Source organism: Humulus lupulus, chromosome 2, assembly GCF_963169125.1.
Source record: "Humulus lupulus chromosome 2, drHumLupu1.1, whole genome shotgun sequence".
NCBI lineage: Eukaryota > Viridiplantae > Streptophyta > Magnoliopsida > Rosales > Cannabaceae > Humulus > Humulus lupulus.
The window spans coordinates 137,357,366-137,379,550 of NC_084794.1; the positions used below are offsets into that span (position 1 = coordinate 137,357,366).

General features: G+C 36.7%; 1 long non-coding RNA gene across 1 annotated transcript; it reads right to left on the bottom strand.

Annotated features, from left to right (window-relative positions):
• Positions 1-21,615: 21,615 nt before the first annotated feature.
• Positions 21,616-22,176, bottom strand: LOC133816321 (uncharacterized). Its single transcript, XR_009885163.1, has 2 exons — positions 21,908-22,176; positions 21,616-21,782 (listed from the first exon to the last, which is right to left on the bottom strand). It is a non-coding gene; the product is annotated as an uncharacterized LOC133816321 (long non-coding RNA).
• Between the last annotated feature and the right edge of the window lie 9 nt (positions 22,177-22,185).

A 22,185-nucleotide genomic window follows, 5' to 3' on the forward strand; every position in this document is an offset into this window, starting at 1 on the left:
TTAGTGGGATTATGTGGGGAAAGGGGCAATGTGGTCATTTGACCACATTAGATAGCAATAGGCAGTTGAACACTTAGTCATGTTCAAGCACTTTCTATTGGGTTTTTGGAGCATTTTGGAAGAGCAATCAAGGAGAGTTAGTCTTGTGGAAGGGACTTGAGGTTGCTAGGAGTATTTTCACTTAAGGAGTTCGGATTTTCTTGGGAAAATTCAGAGGTAAGACCCCCTATTTTGGCATTCTAATGGTCTTCTTATGTTCTTTTAATTTTTGATTCCTAGTGGTTAGTTTATGGGTGTTTTGGGGTGAGGTGAGAGTTGAGTTTGGTATAGTTGAGCTTTGTTGGGTGTTTTGTGATTGGAATCTTGCTGGAAACACTTGCGTTGGTTGAATTCGAAGTTAGATTTTGTAGGAAATTGCAAGGTTGGGGAAGAACACCTATGTTCTGGGATCAATTTCTGTTTTTGGCGACCTAGCACAACCGCGCTAGGTCGGGTGTAACAACGCTAGTGTCCTAGAAAGGGGGAAATTGAACTTCAATTTGGGGCTCAAGTTGAGGGGCGTGACCGCGCCAAGGGTTGGCCCAATGCCCTGGAAACCCCAAACTTTCTATGGGTGCAACCATGCCAGGTGCCTAGAATGGCCGATTTGCTTAATTTTAAGAATAAGGCCCGGGGGGCTCGAGAATCCAGTTTTGGAGCCCACTTGGGGGCTCGGGGGACATTTGTAGTGCCTGTTATCTAGGAATAGGGTTCTAAGAGTTAGAGTTTAGATTGGGACTCGGGATCTGGGGTTGATTCCTGATGAACGTATACTTATTGTTTGAGTAGGGTTCTACCAAGCTCGAGTCAGTGATAGCGCTCTGGATCATTTCTTTATTCATACGAAGCTCATGATAAGAAAACTGCACCCAATGCGTGAGATATGTTATTAGGGCTTGGCCTAGTTGTCAAATGTAAATATGATTATTGCTTTGCCCGGTTGTGAAATGTAAACATGATTAGGGCTCGGGCCCCTGCCAATAAGCATGATTATAATTATGCATGTGGATATTTGATTAAGTATTCTAGAATGTACTGCATTTGTTTATATGATTAATGTACTATATGTATGATCATTCTGGATTGGAAGCTCAGCCTATAAGCCGTGGTCGACACTATGCGTGCGGAATACAGGCCGCTATGGCTAGGCTACCCTGGGAGAGTATTATGCACTTGACTGGCTCGGACGCCACTTGAATACATAGAAGTATGATACGCACTTGTGTTACTCAGTGCTTAGTTACAGTTATTATTGCTAAGCATGATGTTTATACTATGTTGACTATCTGAATTTGCTTAATTAAGTTTTCTTGTTGAGTCGTGGATCACGGGTGCTATATGGTGCATGTAAGGGTAAGCAGAAGCTTGGCCAAGCATGAGTTGGAAATTGTAACGACCCGAATTTCCTAATAAGGCTTAGGGCCTTGATTAGGGGGCCAGGATGGCAAGTCTTGGAATTATTTGATTATGTGATATTTATGTGTATCATTATGTGATTATGTGAGTTATATCATAATATGACTTGATATGCATGTTTAGGTGTATTACATATGCATGTGGGCCCATTTCTGAGTAATTGGGAAATTTTCATAATTTGGCCTGTTTAGGGTATATTTGGCACATATGTGGATCTGTATGGTGCTTTATCATTATTTTGTTATGCTAGGGTTACTCAGCACAAGACGATCCTAGGAGCCAAGCTAGTGGGAAAGTCACAACAGGATCCATACTTGACTTGGAATGAGTCAAGGGGAATTTTGGGTATTTAGCACATTACCGGGATATTGGTAAATGGGGATAAATATTTGATGATAAATTGGGAGTTAGTGAGATCAGGGGGAAATTCTGAGAATTTTGACTATTTTACCCCCGGAGCGTCTATGGGACCCCGAGCATTAGGATTTGCTTGAGGTTACTTAAGTTTGAAGTAACCTGTTAAGAAACATAAAAAGAACGTTCAGAATGTTCGCTCCCTTCTATTCCTTTTTCAACACCTGATCGCATTTTCGAAGGAAACTTGAGTTTTAGGACTCAGATTCAGGCAAGGATCGAGGCATAGCGATTCTAGGGAAGATGTGAAGCTTTTTAGCTGGAGAATTTAGTCGGGAAACGACTCAATCTAAGGTAATCCAAGTTTTAAGTTTTGAAGTTTTTAAGCTTTGATTGGATTTAATGTTTTGATGAATTTTTGGATGAATTGAAGCTTGGGTTTTATTGGTTAAGGGAGATTAGGATGTTTGGGATTTTTTATTTTGAGATTTGGAGATGTTTGGATAGGTTTTTGGAAGGTTTTCAAATGAAGAAATTGAGGAAAAATGGCTCGGTTGAAGTCGGGTCGCGGCCCTGTTCTAGGGCACTACGGCCCAACCTTGATGAAGAGGATAAAGTTGGATGATGGCCAGATAGGGGCGCAGTACAAGGTAGGTGTGCTGTGGCGCAAGGTGCAGGCAGAGAGGTGGTCTGGCTTCTGTTTGAAGGTGGGCTGTGGCTCAGGGTTTGGGGCCGCGATGCTTAAGGGTAGTTTTGCCCAAATTTTGTTTTTAAGCGTGCGAACTTAATTCTAAGGGCCTGGGATCGATCCTACTACCTAGTTGAGTAGGATTCGACGTCCCGGAGGCTAGGACTTGGTTAAGAAGTATTTATTTACTCATTTTGATGGGGTTTTATATTATGGTTGTGACTAGGTTATCGCTAGGGGCTTGGAAACAAGATCGTGCTTAAGGATCATTTATTTGTAACCTGTGCTTGGACAAAAGGTAAGAAAACTGCACCCAGTATGTGACATGCATGGTTATTGATGAGGCGTGTTTAGTGCTCTATATGTGGACATTGATTTCATATTAAATGCTTAGCAGTATTGCTTATCTGTGAATGGTACTGACTTATTAGTCTGAAACGGCAATAGTGTCAATATAGATTGTGAAGCTGTGGCTTATTAGTAATGTTCGGTAGTAGTACTGAGCACTGGTCATATGATATTGGCTTATGAGTCAAGAACAATATTAGCATGTTTAACAAAAACTGAAAATATTAGATCTAATTGACATAAGCATTATCATCATAAGCATGAAATGCTTGACCGACCTTAAGTTGGATGAAAACTAAAAACTCTTGTCTAGTCTAAAGGCTAGTGACATAGAGTCAGGGCTATAAGCTCAGGTGACTGAAACGTCACATGGATAGGAGGGCATGAGACCTCAGAGATAGACTTATCAGTCATCTACTCAGAGATAAAATTATCAGTCATCTACTCAAAGATAGACTTATCATTCATCTGTACAGAGATAGACTTATCAGTCATCTATTTTGAGATTGACTTATTAATCAACTATTTATAAAAAAACTTATTATTTGTCTACCTCAGAGAGACTTATCAGTCCTCTACCTCAAAGAGAGAGACTTATTAGTCATCTACTACGAGCGCAGGATCTCACAATTATTGTTTTGTACGTGTATGCATGCATGAATAGGGCTATTATTGCTAGACATAGCTATTATTATTTAGTAACATGTTATTACCTGTTTATGATCATTTTTAAGTTTTCTTGTTGAGCATCAGCTCACAGGTGCAATGTGGTGCAGGTAAAGGCAAAAGAAAGTTGGACCATCCTTGAGTTGGAGAGCTTAGGTGACGATGTGTACATATGCGTCTACTCGACCACCAGGGCCGAGGGTTTAAAGAGAAAATAGTGTTAAACTTTATTTTTTCGCTTATGTAGGTTGGATGTAAATCATTTTAGCACAGTTTAAAATGTACAACGTAATGATCCCTGGTAGTAGGGCATTACAAACTTGGTATTAGAGCAAACCAAGGTTAATGGTTCCTGAAGACAAGCTAGGCATGTACACTCTTCACTAAAGAAAGCTTCACTCAGGGTATGGTAACTATTTATGTAGCTATGTGCTTAACTGCTTAAATAGAATGTAAATGTTTTACCTACATATTATATTAAGGAGCATGAGATCATGATAGGGCCAGTCTTTTGATTATTGATATGATTATATAATTACATGCTCCGTGAATATATATGTGATATTTGCATGCTGGAGTTAGAGACATGGTATGTATGTTGGAAGAGTAGGGATTATGATTGATGTATTAATGCTATGGGCATGTTTTTAGCACTACAGGGATTATAGTATGACCAATGCACACATGTAGTATGTATGTTGGATTGGCCTAGTCTTATTTGATATTGAGACAAATGTTTTGTTGTGATTCTAGACTCATTGTAAAGCACACCGCTATTTATTTTTCTTTTGCTATTGGACTTGATTTTGATATTATTTTATTTATTTATAGTCCCGTCCCTTGGTAAATGGTCGAAATATTTGTCTATGGAACACCATTCCATTTAAACAAAGTAGGGGATAAGATGTCTTGCACCAATCTAGCCATGATGTTGTTGAACCATGTTCCATACTTATACATGGATCTTCCAGTCGTTGGATCAAACTGCAATTGCATATGGGTAATCCCCTTGGATCGCAACTTTGTGATCTCTCTCTCAACATTAGCACCATAGTAAGATCCTCTTACTTTTTTCTTACCCTAACTGTTGCTAGATTCTGGAGCTGACATGCTACACATTCAAATCATCATTAAATATTATGTAATTAATATGTTGGCTTTTAGTCATTTGTCTAATAAATAAATACTTCATTAATAAAAAAGAATTTGAAATGAAATTTATTGGATTAAAAAACAGTTTACAAGATTTGTTTGTATATTACAAGTCACCATCCTCGTCATCATCATTAACCACAACATGATCATTTTCTCTATCACTATCAACAAGTATATTTTCTTCCTCATTATCTCCATTGTCAGATAAACCCCCTTCATTACATTCATCATCATCAACAACAAAATTATAAGAGGTTGTGTCGACTAATTCATTAAAATAGTGTACTTCAGTTGGATTGACATCATCACTGTTATACTGAACATTGTCTACCCATAACTGGAATCCAGAAGAATTATCTTCTTACAATATTGGTATATCATTTGCAATGTCAATCTCATCGACATCTATGTCTAAAAAAACCTACACATTCCTTGGAATATAAGTGTTTACCAGTCTCTAATCATCCCTGTTTTTGTCGTCTTTTAGATAATGCACCAATTTTTCTTGGGATGCAAGTATAAAAGGATCATCCTTGTAAGTTACATCATCCACACTTGGAGCCATAATACTACTATTCTGTGTTTTACGCTTTAGACCCAACTATGAACAATATATTTCACCCCATTAACAATTATACCCAGATAGGAAAATACGGTAGAACTAGCTTTGTTTGCAAGAGCTTACAATTCATCTGAGACCCCTAAAGGTGTTGACTATCGTAGTTGATTGATGTACAATATAAAAATACAATTAAATTGATAAATATTTATTAATGAATATAATTTTAAGAAACTAATGAAATACTAACCCGAGTTTTAACAACTCAGGAAACTCAACTTCTTGTTCGTGTTGCATATTCGAACCACCTTGTCTTTTTAACTTATTCATATGCTCATTCATATAATTCTCGATTTCAGTACAATTGTTCAAGATGTACCATTCGGCATTTCTCTTCAACTGTGAGTCCATCAGTGTAACTATTCTTTTGCCGAAAGGACAACCGATGACCTTAAATATAGATTATTTTCGGTTGGGCCGAGAGTCAACCCGATCATCATTCCTTTCGGGTCAGTTGAATATTGTTTAAATACCTCGTAATTGCATTGAGTAAAAATTTATTTCCTCATTCATGACGTAAGCTTTAACAATTGAGTCTTTGGGACATGCATGATTTCGAAGATATCGTTTGTACACCACCATTGACCGTTCTATTGGGTACATCAAGTGTACAAGGTCACCAAGAATTGCCTCTTCCGGAAGATGAAGAACTAAGTCCACCATTACATCAAAAAATGCAGGAAGAACAATCATCTCTAATTTGCCCAAGATAATTATAATATCTTTTTGCATCTTCTCGAGATCTTTAACATTCAAATTTCGAGAACATAGTTGCTTGAAAAAGAGGCACAACTCAGTAATCTCCTTCCAGACTTCTGTTCCCAAAAATGGTTGGACACTAGCTAGAAACAACCAATGAAATAATACATGACAATCGTGTGAGCTAAGCCCTGAAATCTTACCATCGAGAACATTCACATTCTTTGATAAGTTTGCAACAAAACCATCTTTAAATTTAACTGATTTCTCAAACTGACCTGATTGACACTCCCCAGCATTAAGTGTGAAAGACGCAGGGGGTTTCTTCCACTTGTTCCCATCCTTATATAGATGAAGATTATTTCTAATTTTCATATTAGTTGGATCAAATCTTGCCTTATCTGTATCTTTTGATTTTCCATCGATACTTAACAAAGTACCCAAAACACTATCACAGACATTCTTCTTAATATGTATTACATCCAAATTTTATCTAAGTGACAAGTTTTTCCAATATTCAAGTTCAAAAAGTATGTTTCTCTTTGACCAGTTAAGCTCAGTTTGAGACTGTTTATGCCTCACACCCCCATATTCTTTGTGTTTCCCTGGTTGGGTTTTGAATATTTTTCATTTATTCCAAGATGTCATCCCCCAAGTAGCCCTTAGGTGGAGGTCAGAGCTCATTGTTACCATCAAATAATTTAGGTTTATTCCTCCATTCATGATCCATATCAAGAAATCTTATGTGCCCAATATATGCAATTTTACTTCGGATTCCTATCGAAGGAGTTTCCTCATAACATGTCAGGCATGCCTTATATCTATTTGTGCTCCAACCAAACATCATAGCATAAGCTAGAAAATCATGAATAGTCCACATGACGGAGCACGCATAGTGAATAATCAATTATTATATATGTTTACCGAGTTTTTCAGAAACTATAAATATATTGAGAGATAAGAGCTAGAAAGAAAGGCTAAGAAATGAACAAGATCACAGTTTTTACGTGGTTGGGGCGTTAATGAGTTGTAGTCCATGAGTCACTAGTATTAGGCTTTAGTGAGTTTAACTATGGAGGTTTTCTACAAGTTCAATAGCGTTTATGCATACAAGAGAAAATCAGGGATCCCCACTATAGTGAATTAATGACCTTATTTATACGCAGTCATGTGACTTGGGCCAGACTAATCCGGGCCCAATCAGGATATAATTATAAGTGCTCGCTAATGGAGCCATAATACAAGGGTGTAACATGATTATAAGTTGTTAATCTAGGCCCATTGAGTCGACTTAAGGGTAGTAGAGCCTTACAACAACCCTTTGTACATTGGCACAGACTGATCTGCGTGGGCTACCAGAAGGATCCTGGGGACAAGATTTGTAAGAGTAGTGGCAGTACCGTTTTCCTAGGAACATTTTACGTTCCATACTTACCCGATTCTGCAGGTTAGTTAGGGAGACAAGCTGTTGGATTTCTCGGGGACACGTCAGCTGTAGGAAGGACTGAGCTTTTTCTACCCAAATACCTAATATGCGTTCATTTAACGATGCCCATGTTCATTTACCAAGACCCGGGTTCATTTACTAGGGTGGACATCGTAATACAATAATAGATCGGACATCCTGATGCGGGCCAGAGCATTGGCGATGGACCTAGAGACTTCGCCTGGATCACACTCGATGGGATCCATCTCCTAGAATTGATTGTTTGCCACCATAATCTAAATCCCAGAGGATAGGGATTGGGTACACCCGGGAAGGTGGTTCGAGCCTGCATCCCAGTTCTGGCCTCCTTACTATGATCATGCTACTCGCTAGTTATTGGGATCGGCATGGTTCAGGGAGATAGGGTTCGATTGGTCATTGTTCACTGGGCCCTGGTTGGGCCCGAGCCTCTCACGAGAGCCCATGTAAACCATCTAGCCATGCCACATGTCCAATGTGGAAAATATGGATAACAATATGCATCTCGCGTCTCAACATTGTCATCCCACAATTCTTTCAAATTTGCAACTATAGGCTTCATATATACATCAATATCTTTTTCAGGTGATGTACAACCTAGAATCGATAGTGCAACATTAAAAACTCTGATTTCATGCACTTCCAAGGAGGCAAGTTGTATCCGTGGTAAGTTGTATGGGACTAGAATAACATGGCACAACTGTAAGAGTTGCTCTAGTTACCAAATGGATTGAAACCATTTGTAGCCAAACCCAATCTCACATTTGTGGGTTCTGAAGCAAAATATGTGTACGACTGATCAAGCTGCTTCCACGCCTTACTATCAGCAGGATGTCTCATCACACCATCTTCATTAGGCCTCTTAGAATAGTATTTCCACCTCATATCCTCTGCAATATATTGAGAGCTATACATCTTCTTCAGTCATGGTATCACTGGAAGGTAACACAATACCTTATGGGGAACTTTCTTCCCTTTCCCACTAGAATCTTTCCAACGACATTCACGACAAATAGGAAAAAATCTCAAACTCAAATTCTCTTTCCAAAAGAGTGCACAATCATGTTTCCAAGAATCTATCGTCTCATATCCTAATCTAAGACTTCGCAACTTAACTTTGGACATTGCATGTTTCCAAGAATCTATCCTCGTATCTTTGGTGAGATTTTTCCCACAAACATTGCATCAATTAAAAATTTGAGAAAACCATCAAAATAATGGTTGCCACACTTATTAATCACTTTCAAATGCATGAGCTTCACTAAAAAGTTCAAAGCCGAATACTTTGTACAACCAAGGTATAACTCACTTGACATCTCCCTCAACAAATTATTGTACTTGTCAAAATTATTGTCATGATCTATGTGGGGGGGGGGGGGGGGGGGGGGGATCATTAAATCTTCCAGTTGGAGCAGTACTTGGCTCTCTGTCGATGTCGTCTTCTGCTAAAATATTAGCCAACACAGCTACCATCTTGTCACCATCCTCCATTGAGATTGCATCTGGTTCCCTACTTATCGAGCATTCCCACATTTCTTACACAGACAATGACTTAGACCCCAATAATCAATGTGATTATTAGTAGCTTCAATAAACTTGAAGACACCATTTTTATATTCAACTGATAGGCGATTCCGAGCACTCAGCCAGCTTCGGTCAGGTGGCATCTTCTATAAGAACAATTTCAAAATTTTATAATTTCAGTTAATTTATAATTAACTTTTATCAATTAGTTAAGTCACTAAAAAGTTACTAATTAGTATTTAATTTTTAATAATTAATTAATTAAATCTCTAATTAATAATTTAACACATCAAAATTTATAATCTCTGTGTCTATATCACTATCATTGATGAGGGTGGTCTACACCCATCAATCATAGGAATATCGAGATAGAGATCATAAAGTAATTGATTAGTTTAACATATAATTAAATTCCTTTAAAATTAAAAGTTCACTTAATGACTTAATTTTGACTATTCCAAAAAATTTAAATCACGTACTCAGAAAATTCCAGAACATTCACAATTACACATAAAATATTTTTAACTCATCAATTACTATTAATTTATATTATGACTACCAATCACATATTTTCTAAACATACACATAAAACTATTTATATTTTAAATTTACAAAATCCAAACATGATAAAAATTTATAACATAGATGCATAAAATATACAAATCACCTACAAAAAAAATACAAAATACATATTACTTCACAAATGAAAATTTATGATATCTCCTTGTTCAAAGCAAGGCAACGTCAGTGGCGGACTCAGACCAGAGGTGGAGTTGCTTGGGACACATATAGAGAGTGTATTATATATTTACATAATAATAAAAAAAATAGTACATTAAAAATTAAAAATACCTTTTTGTGGTGGCTGCAGTGGGAGAGTCGGAGGCTGGCGGTGGAGGCTACGGTGGGCCTCGACGATGGGTGTGTAGGACTCGGTGTAGGGGTCTCGGTGTGTAGCACACACAATTTTCTTTTTAGTTTAATTCATTTTGTTTTTTGTTTCATTATTAATTATTAAATGTTAGAATTTTATTTTTAATTGTTTGAATTGTTTGGTGAGGAAATATGTGAATTTATTTTGTTAGTTGTTTATTTTAATTTGTAAGTAATTGAGTTTTGATTGAATGCACCAAGGTGCATGGTAAGTAGTGATGCACATGAACTATTGTGTGTGTGCATGTGCATGGTGAGGATGCAATAGATGATCATGTATTTTCTCATTTTATTATTTATTTATGTATTCTATTAAAAAAGAGGAATAAGAAAGGAAAAATGGCAAGGATTTGTAGCAATTCTAGGAAAGTTAAAATTGGAGTAATGAAGTTTGAAAGGCCTTGAGTTGGCCAAGTATGAGAGATAGAGAAGGAGAGTGTTCAGTCAAAAAGGGCTAGTGAATGTTTCCATACTTATTCATGTCATCTTTTCCTTGAATTATTCTTTTTATTATTTATTTGATTTTAGGAAAAATTAATGGAAATGGAAATGAGATTGTTACCCATTCACATTACGAGGATAGGGTTAGACTATTAGGGTAAATAAAAGGAAAAGAATCATGAGCTTGAACTCATTTTGGCTTGTGGCTGCCGAGTTTAGAGAGAGAGAGAGAGCAAGGGAGAGGGCATGAGAAAGAGAAAGAGAGAGAGAAAGAAGGAGAAGGACAAGAGGAGTAGTGTTTCGAAACCCCTAGGTATGTGTTCATGTATTGGTGTTTTGAATCCTTAGTTATGAATTCTCTTCTTCTTAATTCTAAGAGTTTTCTCATTTCTTTTTCTATGTGGTTTCGAAAACCCCTAGGGTACCCAAGGTCTCTTGTGTTCTTGAACACAATCAAGGAAGGTAATAAAATGTTTCTCAATGTCTTGTTGTTTTGATGATTGTAATCTCTTGGGTCATGTTTTGGTTTTGTTTCATAAGAATGATTATAATCTATGGAGATCTCAATGTTTGGTTATTTTGATGATGTTGATATGTTTTCGTTCTTGCATGAATTTTTCTAGATTTCTGTAGAGTCCCAGAACTTTGCTTAGCTAGTTAGATAGTAGTAGTAGTAGTAGTAGTAATAGCTAGTAGTAGTTATAGTATGTTTATTACTGTAGTTTTGGTTCAAGCCGAGACTTAGTTGAACACTCGTAGCAACACTTATAGATTTTATAAGTTTAACCTTATAGTTTAGGAATATTAATTATAACATAAGGTTTGATTAATATCACTGATTATAAAGATGTCATTTATTATATTACAAGGTTTAGATAGAATTAATAAGATCATGACACTTTTCGTGTGCATGTTTATTTAAGGGTTTAACTATAGTTTAAATAAAAGAAAGTTCTAGAAACTCTAGAATCTTCCAAGACCATTAAGAGCATGACACTTATCACAATCTTGTTTATTTGAGGATTTAAGCATTTTAAGTAAATAATTCAAAAATATAAGTTTCTAGAAGCTTTAGACCCTTACAGAACTTGATGGAATCTAGTATTACTCAGTCAAACCTGATTAATCAATTCAAATTATGCTGAAAAAGTGCAATTACGTGTTTAATATATTCACGTATGCCGATATATCGCAGCTTAGGGGCTGATATATCGCCTACGGAAGATACGAAAAACACATCGATTTTGCACGAACGATCGAACCAGCCTCGGGAATATTGGGAGAGGCAATATATCGCCTATAGGGGGCAATATATCAGCCCCACCTATGTATTTTTGAAAGTTCGGTTTTTAATTTTAAAAATAGCCTTAACCTCTTGACTTGCCTCTAAACCTTTTTGACCGAGTTTTAAGCAACTGTAGAATGAATATTCAAATATTTTTCAATTAATATTCATTATTTTATTCAAGCTAAAAGAAGATATTTTCACACCTTGAACTCTATAAATAGGACCTAGTACCTTGCCATTTCTCTCATTCTTTAAGCTGTGTTCAGAGCCTTCAAGCTGCTAGGATTACTATAGAGTGATACACTTGGGTTTGGGAAAGAGAGATATAGAGTGTGTTTTTAATATCGAGGTTTAGATCAGTTCTAGTACATACAAAGGTATTCTTATTCTTAAGTTCATTTCTATATGATTCTTTAGTTTCTTTTAGTTTTCTTTACTCAAATCCTAACTTGTTGTTTCCATTCTTGGTTAGGTATTTAAGTTCTTTGAACTTAAGGTTTCTTTTCGGTAAGCTTCTTCTTGGTGGTTTAGTTCTCTTCTTTATCATCTCTTATCTTTAGAAATACTCACCATTTTTATTGTTGGTTTTAGGAGTGTTCCAAATCCCGTCCTTGTTCTCAAATATCCCGGTGTTGGTAAGGAAAATATAATAGATTTTGTATGCTTTTATGTTTGATATGTTTATGCTATGATATGTTTTTAGTTTTTAGCACATGATTTGTTTAGATAACAAATATATAACTTGTTTAGATAACAAGTCCCAATAATGTATTCCTTGAGCATATGATTGTTTAGATAACGAGCCCCATAAATTTATTTGACTTGTTTAGATAACTAAACCCCGTAAATTTATGGTCATATGATTGCTTAGCTAGCAAGCCCCAAGAAGTATGATGGCCATTATAATACATGTTTTTATAGTCATATGTTTTGTAGTCTTATGTTTATGTTTTATGCTGTATGTGCTAGTAGATATTTCTTGCTGGGCATTAGGCTCACTCCTTTATTTTTAATGTATGCAGGAAAATAGATATGGGCAGAAGGATTCGTGGTAGCTCGACTTGTGTATTAAGAATGAAGGGATTCAATGAACTGCATGATGGTTTGAGGATGACATTATTTTATTTTTAGTCTCTTTAAATTATGTTTTTATGTATTTTCCGCATTCATCTTTGTAAACAATGTCCTTTAGTTTAAAGTTATGTTTTATTTTAAACAATGGGATCCCAAACCGCTCATTTATGTATTTCAATATTTACTTTGGAGTTTTTAATAATGTTGTTAATATTTCTTATATATGTTTTCTCAAAAATAGTAGCTATGGCTAGTAGTTTTAATGGTCCAATGTCATAGAATTAGTTGGGTCATTACAGTTGGTATCAAAGCAACGGTTCATTCGCATGAAGTTCTCCTTGATACACACGCTCAAGCTCTGAATCTAACCGCCAATGTAAGTGTTTATGTTATAGTTAATATGTTTATATGTATAGCTAACATTTTTAGCCTTTATGTTTTCAGTTAAGAATGAATGGAGTCTTGACTTATGAGGATATCTTAGCCATTAAGACCTTGAAAAGAATTAGAGAGCCAAGAAACAGCGTAGGAGTGCTAGAAATAATCACTCGGATATTACTTTTTTTCCACAAGGAGATAGGTCACCTCCAAGCAACTAAGCAAATCATGATGAGAGCTACGGAGCAATATGTTTTAGTGATTAGACTTTTTAAAGATTATCCTACTGTAATTGCAACTTTAGAAGATATATGGGAGACAATAGATGATGAAGATGAATTATCAGTAGCTATGAGATATTATTTTCTCATACTTAGGTTTACCTCTAAGATGGAATTCCAATTCACAAATGAGCAAAAACATATAATTTTTACGAATCTTCCGCGAGGGCATTTTGAGGCTCAAGATAATGATGACTACGAGGAGATAGATGATGATATGTTAGATGAAGGATCAGATGTAGAAGATCTTGATTTTTAGAATAGATTAGTTTCTTTATTTATTTTATTTATTTGCATTTATGATTATAAATAGTGAAAACCTTTTTCCAAATAAATATCATTGTTATTTTCATGACATGTAAGAGTTTGATTTTTCTTTTGCAATCATAATAAATAATAAATATAATAAATAATGACTAAGTTTGGTGAGGGTGGATACAAATCAATGGACCAGGTTCCATATTGAGAGTTAGGGGGCCATAATAGTGGGAATGATTTTACTGATCCCAGCCCTCCCTCAATATGGTTAACTTTGGAACAGCGACGAGTTTCGAGCCTGAGAATTTAGTCATATAGGATGATTAGAAACTGACTTAGAAAATAATAAAGATGGCTTATTTTTCTAAGTATATAAACCCACTCTAATTATAAAGAAGGCTTATATAATTTTCATAAGAAATCATAATTAATAGGTCTGAGTTATGTTTGCTTAGATTAAGTTTTTTCCTTAGAGCCTATTAGGGTAAAGTTCTAACATGTTTTTCTCAATTGTTAGAACTCTACTGAAGATGTGGCTTAGAAGGTCTGCTTGCACCAATTTCAGTACCTCCAATGCCGCTCCTGAGAGCAATGAAGCACCTCCAGTTCGCAGAAGGGGAGTGCGTGCTACTGCTAACCGAAATGTGCCGCCGCCGGTTGACAACACTACGGAAATTGCCAGACTACGACAGCAAGTTGATGAATTATTGCAGCAATAGCGACAACATGCTCAACCTCAGACTCAGCCTCTGCCTCCGCCGCAACCATAGCCTCAGCAAATGGCCCCAGTACCCCAACAAGTTGGTCCATATAGGGGATGGCCAATGGCGAACTATGCGTCATACCCAGCTCAGCACATGGAATCAATTTATGAGCAGTTTTGTAAGCAACATGCTCCAAAATTTGAAAAGAAAACAGACCCCTTTGAGGCGGAAGAATGGCTAAGGAATGGGGAGTCGATCCTAGCGCACATGAATCTCGGCAACGCAAACCGCATATCGTGCGTTTCGTCTCTGCTTAAGAAAGATGCTAGAATATGGTGGGACTTAGTTTAGCAGACTCACGATGTCACCACCATGACTTGGACCAGATTTGTGGAGTTGTTCCACAAAAAGTACTATAATTCGGCAGTCATCGCTTCAAAGGTCGAGGAGTTCGCTGGTCTGAAGCAAGGGAATTTATCAGTAACAGAATATGCTCGGAAGTTTGACTGATTAGCCAAGTTTGCACCAGAAATGGTTCGAACTGACTTTCTGAGGGTGACCAAGTTTGTTAGAGGACTTTGACCAAAGATTGAGCTAGGGGTTAAGCAATCAAACTCGGGAAATACTACATATGCCGATGTTCTAGAAACGGCAATAAAAGTAGAAAGGCTACATGTGAATGTTAGTAATGAGGAGGCCAGTAAGCCTAAGCCTAAACAGCAAAGACAACCTCAGAATAGTTGGAACAACATCCACAATAACAACAACAATCAGCCTAGCAACAATAATGGTCAGAAGAGAAGGCATCCTGACAACAAGCAATCTGACAACGATAAAAGGGCACGAACGAATAACGGAGGTAATAGGTCGGGTTATGTAGAATACCCACAATGTGCTAAGTTCCAAAAGAAACATCCTAGTGAGTGTTGTGCAAACACCAAGGGATTCTTCAACTGTGGTCAGGAAGGTCACCAAAAGAGGCAGTGTCCCCAACTCCAGCCAGAGGGGAAAAGGGAAGACAAGATGGTTCCGACTAGGGTATTTGCCTTAACCCAAGGAGAAGCTTATGCTAGCAATAAAATGGTCACAGGTCAGATTTCTATCATCAATAATATATGTTCTGTATTATTTGATTCGGGAGCCACTCATTTGTATATCTCGTTAGGAATGATAGAGAAATTAGACAAACCTTGTGAAAGATTTAGAACTAGGTTTGTAACTGAGTTGCCTTCGGGCGAAGTAGTCCTATCATCACGGATAGTACGAGGCGTACCGATCAAGATTGAGGACGTAGAATTAAAAGGAGACCTGATAGAACTGGAGATCAAAGACTTCGACGTGATACTAGGCATGGACTGGCTAGCAAAACATGGCGCAACCATCGACTGCAGATGTAAGAAAGTGATATTCGAGACTCCCGATGGTCATAGATTATTCTTTATGGGACAAGTTTCAGGACTACGCACTCCGCTTATATCATCTCTCAAAGCTCAGAGGATGATAGAAAAAGGATGTCACACATTTTTATCCAGTGTCACGGATGTGGTAAAGGAAACACCACTAAAAGTTGGAGACGTCCGCATTGTAAAAGAATTCCCAGAAGTATTTCCTGACGACTTTCCAGGGTTGTCACCGACTCGAGAAATTGACTTCAATATTGAACTAGTACCGGGCACCGAGCCTATCTCCAAGGCACCATAACAGATGGCACCTACCGAACTCAACGAGTTATAGACGCAGCTACAAGAACTCATAGACTTGGGTTTCATTAGACCTAGCCATTCGCCATGGGGAGCACCGGTTATATTTGTGAAGAAAAAGGACGGAAGCATGCGAATGTGCATAGATTACCGCGAGCTGAATAAGGTGGAGATTAAGAATAAGTACCCGCTACCTCGGATTGACTACTTGTTTGATCAACTCCGAGGAGCGACCTTGTTCTCAAAGATTGATCTACGGTCTAGGTATCATCAGCTCAAGGTATGGAAAGAGGATATTCCCAAGACAGCCTTTAGAACTTGTTATGGGCATTACGAGTTTTTAGTTATGTCTTTCGATCTTACCAACACTCCAGTCGCGTTTATGGATTTAATGAATAGGGTCTTTAAGGACTACTTAGAGAAATTCATCATAGTGTTCATCGACGATATCTTGGTGTACTCAAAGGACAAATTCCAGCACGAGGAACATTTAAGGTTGATCTTGTTGAGACTAAAGGAGCATCAACTTTACGCCAAGTTCAAGAAGTACGAATTTTGGCTTTCAAAAGTAGCATTACTTGGGCACATTGTGTCCAAGGACGGAGTTGCAGTAGACCCATCTAAGGTAGAGGCTGTGAAGGAATGGCCAAGACCAAAGAACGCATCAGAGGTAAGAAGCTTTCTGGGATTAGCAGGTTATTATCGAAGGTTTGTAGAAGGCTTTTCTAAGATAGACACTCCGCTTACCAACTTGACCCGGAAACAGCAAAGGTTCAACTGGACTGATAAATGTGAAGAGAGCTTCCAGTTTCTTAAAGATAAGCTGTGCTTAGCACTAGTACTTTGTGTACCGACACCCAACGACAAGTTTGTAGTCTACTGTGATGCGTCTAAGTAAGGGTTGGGTTGTGTGCTGATGTAGAATGATAAGGTGATAGCCTACGCCTCAAGGCAGTTGAAGGAATACGATCAACACTATCCAACACACGATATGGAGTTGGCAGCGATGGTTTTTGTGTTAAAGATCTGATGCCATTATCTTTATGGAGAACTGTGTGAGATTTATACAAACCACAAAAGCTTAAAGTATTTCTTCACTCAGAAGGAGCTTAACATGAGGCAACGCAGGTGGTTAGAACTAGTTAAGGATTATGACTGCAAAATCCTATACCATTCGGAGAAGGCAAACGTAGTTGCTGATGCACTAAGTAGAAAAAGTTATGGAAGTTAAGCAGCATTAGCTGGAATAGAAAAGCTGCTACAATAAGAGCTGATCAGTGCTAGTATATAAGTAGTCATTGGTAAGCTGGCTAACTTGTCTATCTAGTCAAGTTTGTTATAAGAAATACGGATTGGGAAAGGGCATGATGACCCATTAGTAGCACATATGGATGCAGTTAGAAAAGGTAAGGCCACCGATTTCTCAATATCAGGACAGGGGTTATTGAGATATAAGGATCGGGTATGTGTGCTGAATGATTAAGGGATTAAGATGAAGATTTTAGACGAAGCGCGCAGTACCTCGTACTCAGTTCACCCAGGGTCGACCAAGATGACTCACGACATTAAGGCAATATATTGGTGGCCAGGAATGAAGAAGGATATAGCGGAATTTGTGTCTAAATGTTTAGTATGCCAGCAAGTGAAAACAGAACATCAGCAGCCTGCAGGCTTATTGCAACCACTTAGCATTCCATAATGGAAATATGACGATATCTCCATGGATTTCGTGACGGGTTTGCCATGAACGAATAAGCAGCATGATTCGGCTTGGGTAGTAATAGATAGACTAACCAAGTCAGCTCATTTCCTACGTGTTAAGACTTCATACACAGCGGATCAATACGCAGACATTTATGTCCAAGAAATTGTACGACTTCATGGAATCCCTAAGACAATAGTATCCAATAGAGGATCAGTGTTTACATCGAGATTTTGGGGAAGTTTGCAGCAAGCCATGGGTACCAAGTTAAGTCTTAGTATAGCATTTCATCATCAGACAGACGGTCAGTGCGAGCGTGCCATACAGATTTGAGGAGGATCATGGAGTAAGTATTTCCCGCTAATAGAATTCTCCTACAACAATAGCTACCAGTCAATGATCGAGATGGCTCCTTATGAGTTACTTTATGGAAGAAGTTTCCAATCGTCGTTACTTTGGGACGAGATAGGAGAAAGGCAACTTCTTGGTCCCGAAGCTGTTAAAAAAGCTCAGGAAGCAGTAGCGCTGATTAGAAAGTGTATGCTCACTGCTCAAAGTTGTCAGAAAAGTTATGCCGATGCCAAGCGGCGTGATGTGGAATTCAAATTCAGAGATCAAGTCTTCCTAAAGATATCTCCAATGAAAGGTGTGAACCGGTTTGGGAAGAAAGGCAAGCTTAGTCCCTGGTTTATAGGTCCTTTTGAGATATAGGACAAAGTGAGAGCAGATGCATATAGATTAGCCCTACCGCCAGCTCTAGCAGATAGCCACAATGTGTTCCACATCTCGATGCTGCGTAAATATGTCTCAGACTCATCTCACGTCCTCAAGTACGATACAATAACACTCCAGAAAGACTTGAGTTATGAGGAACGACCGGTTAGCATCCTAGATAGAGGGATAGAGGAATTACGATCCAAAACTATTCTGATAGTCAAAGTCCTATGGAGTAATAGTTCTGAAAGGGAAGCAACGGTAATAGGACATGTTAGCCCGGTATCCGGAATTGTTTGGTAAGTAACTTTCGAGGACGAAATTCTTTTTAATAAGGGAGAATTGTAGAGTCCCAGAACTTTGCAATACTTATAGTAGTAGTAGTAGTAGTAGTATGTTTATTACTGTAGTTTTTGGTTCAAGCCGGGACTTATTTGAACACTCGTAGCAACACTTATAGATTTTATAAGTTTAACGTATAGTTACAGAATATTAATTATAACATAAGGTTTGATTAATATAGCTGATTATAAAGATGTCATTTATTATACTATAAGGTTTAGATAGAATTAATAAGATCATGACACTTGTCGTGTGCATGTTTATTTAAGGATTTAACTATAGTTTAAATAAAAGAAAGTTCTAGAAGCTCTAGAATCTTCCAAGACCATTAAGAGCATGACACTTGTCACAATCTTGTTTATTTGAGGATTTAAGCATTTTAAGTGGATAATTCAAAAATAGAAGTTTCTAGAAGCTCTAGACCCTTCTAGAACTTGCTAGAATCTCGTATTACTCAGTCAAACCTGATTAATCAATTCAAATTATGCTGAAAAAGTGCAATTATGTGTTTAATATATTCACGTATGCCGATATATCGCAGCTTAGGGACCAATATATCACAGCTTAGGGACCAATATATCGCCTACGGAAGATACGAAAAACACCTCGACTTTGCACGAACAATCGAACCAGCCTCTGGAATACTGGGAGAGGCGATATATCTCTTATAGGGGGTGATATATCGGCCCCACCTATGTATTTTTGAAAGTTCGGTTTTTCAATTTTAAAAATAGCCTTAACCTCTTGACTTGCCTCTGAACGTTTTTGACCAAGTTTAAGCACCTGTAGAACGAATATTCAAATATTTTTCAATTAATATTCATTATTTTATTCAAGCTAAAAGAAGATATTTTCACACCTTGAACTCTATAAATAGGACCTAGTACCCAGCCATTTCTCTCATTCTTCAAGATGTGTTCAGAGCCTTCAAGTTGCTAGGATTACTATAGAGTGATACACTTGGGTTTGGGATAAAAAGCTTTATAAACACTTGGGAAAGTGAGATATAGAGTGTGTTTTTAATATCGTGGTATAGATAAGTTCTAGTATATCCAAAGGTATTCCTATTCTTAAGTTCATTTATGTATGATTCTTTAGTTTCCTTTACTCAAATCCTAACTCGTTGTTTCCATTATTAGTTAGGTATTTAAGTTCTTTGTACTTAAGGTTTCTTTTCAGTAAGCTTCTTCTTGGTGATTTAGTTCTCTTCTTTATCATCTCTTATCTTTAGAAATACTCACCATTCTTATTGTTGGTTTTAGGAGTGTTTCAAATCCCATCCTTGTTCACAAATATCCCTGTGTTCGTAAGGAAAATAGGATAGATTTTGTATGATTTTATGTTTGATATGTTTATGCTATGATATATGTATGATATGTTTTTAGTTTTTAGCACATAATTTGTTTAGATAAAAAACATAGAACTTGTTTAGATAACAAGTCCCAATAATGTATTCCTTGGGCATATAATTGTTTAGATAACGAGCCCCATAAATTTATATGACTTGTTTAGATAACTAAGCCCCGTAAATTTATGGGCATATGATTGCTTAGCTAGCAAGCCCCAAGAAGTATGATGGCCATTATAATACATGTTTTTATAGTCATATGTTTTGTAGTCTTATGTTTATGTTTTATGCTATATGTGCTAGTAGATTTTCCTTGTTGGGCATTAGGCTCACTCCTTTATTTTTAATGTATGCAGGAAAATTGATATGGGCGAAAGGATTCGTGGTAGCTCGGCTTGTGTATTAAGGATTAAGGGATTCGATGGACTGCGTGACGATTCGAGGATGACGTTATTTTATTTTTAGTCTCATTAAATTATGTTTTTAGGTATTTTCCGCATTTAGCTTTGTGAACAATGTCCTTTAGTTTAAAGTTATGTTTTATTTTAAACAACGGGATCCCATACCGCTCATTTATGTATTTCAATATTTACTTTGGAGTTTTTAATAAAGTTGTGAATATTTCTTATGTATGTTTTCTCAAAAATAGTAGCTATGTCTAGTAGTTTTAATTGTCCAATGTCATAGAATTAATTGGGTCATTACAATTTCTTGAAGGGCATATGCAAATTGTTGTGATTGTTTTATTTCACATGATGAGTATATTGTTTGTTAATAAGACCCATGAGAATATTTGGGAGATTATGTGTTTGATAATATCTATGTGGGGATTTTTATGTTTATGTTGCTATGATCATTTTGAAATAAATCATTTATGTAAAGGTATGCAAAGATGTTAATAGGGGCATTCTAGGGCATAAGTTTGTATTTTTGTCTACTCTATGTTAATGATTTTTCTTTTCTTGTAAACATGCAAAAGAGATTTGAGTTGTTGTGTGGGCATATAGGGTTCGGCTATGTCATGTCTCTACAAGAAAAAATACTTTTAATAACACCGAAAATGTGTTATCAAAACATACGATAACACTTTCTGATGTGTTAAGACCGACTATGTTATCGTAGGTCAGGGTACTTTACATAACACTTTATCAGTGTTATACAGATGTGTTATTGTACTGTCAACGATAACACAATTTCTGTGTTATTTTAATATATAGATAAGTGTTGAATTATGTTATTTATAGTCGATTATAAAACACTTTTTTTGTGTTATACTACACTTTAGTATAACACATTTTTTGTGTTATACTACACTTTAGTATAAACACATGTGTTATATTAGCTTAGAGAAACATAATCTTTTTTTACTTACACAAAACTAGGAAAACAAATATGAAAGTTGAAGCCAAATAAGGTAACATAAATAGATTTTTATTAATTACTCAAATGTAATTACAATATTTAGTCTACTGGTCTAGGTTTAAGAAATCATATTACAACATAATTTATGCCCAATTCAGATTCCTTTATCACTAAATACAAAACAAGAAATGTATACAAAAATTAGTGAAATACATTCTTCCATTCTAAAGGCCTCAACTACAAATGTTGTCAAGAATTGCTCCAAAGAAATCATCTCAATATACCTGCACATTGTAAAAAAAAAGTCCTTTTATTATTAAGAACATAAGACTTAAGCTAGTTTCCACCTGTAAGCATATAAAGTTTAAATTAAATTCGTCAATATCCATACTCAAGAGCCTTTTCTTACTTTCTTCTTCATTCTTCTCTTCTTTAAAAAGTTCCTCTGCTCCAAATCTCAAGATAGCTGAAAGCTCATTCTGCAATGGTGTAATAGAAAATGGCAATTAGAGAAGACATGAGAGAGAAAAATAGTATAGAAACTCTACATTGCATTTTTTTAAAAAACTAAGTTTCCTGCCTAACCCTACAATATTTGGGGACCAGAAAACTATAGCAATTGCAATTGCAACGTAGGTACCCAAGAGGGACTCAACCTTGTGGAAGCAAACCACATGCTTGACCATT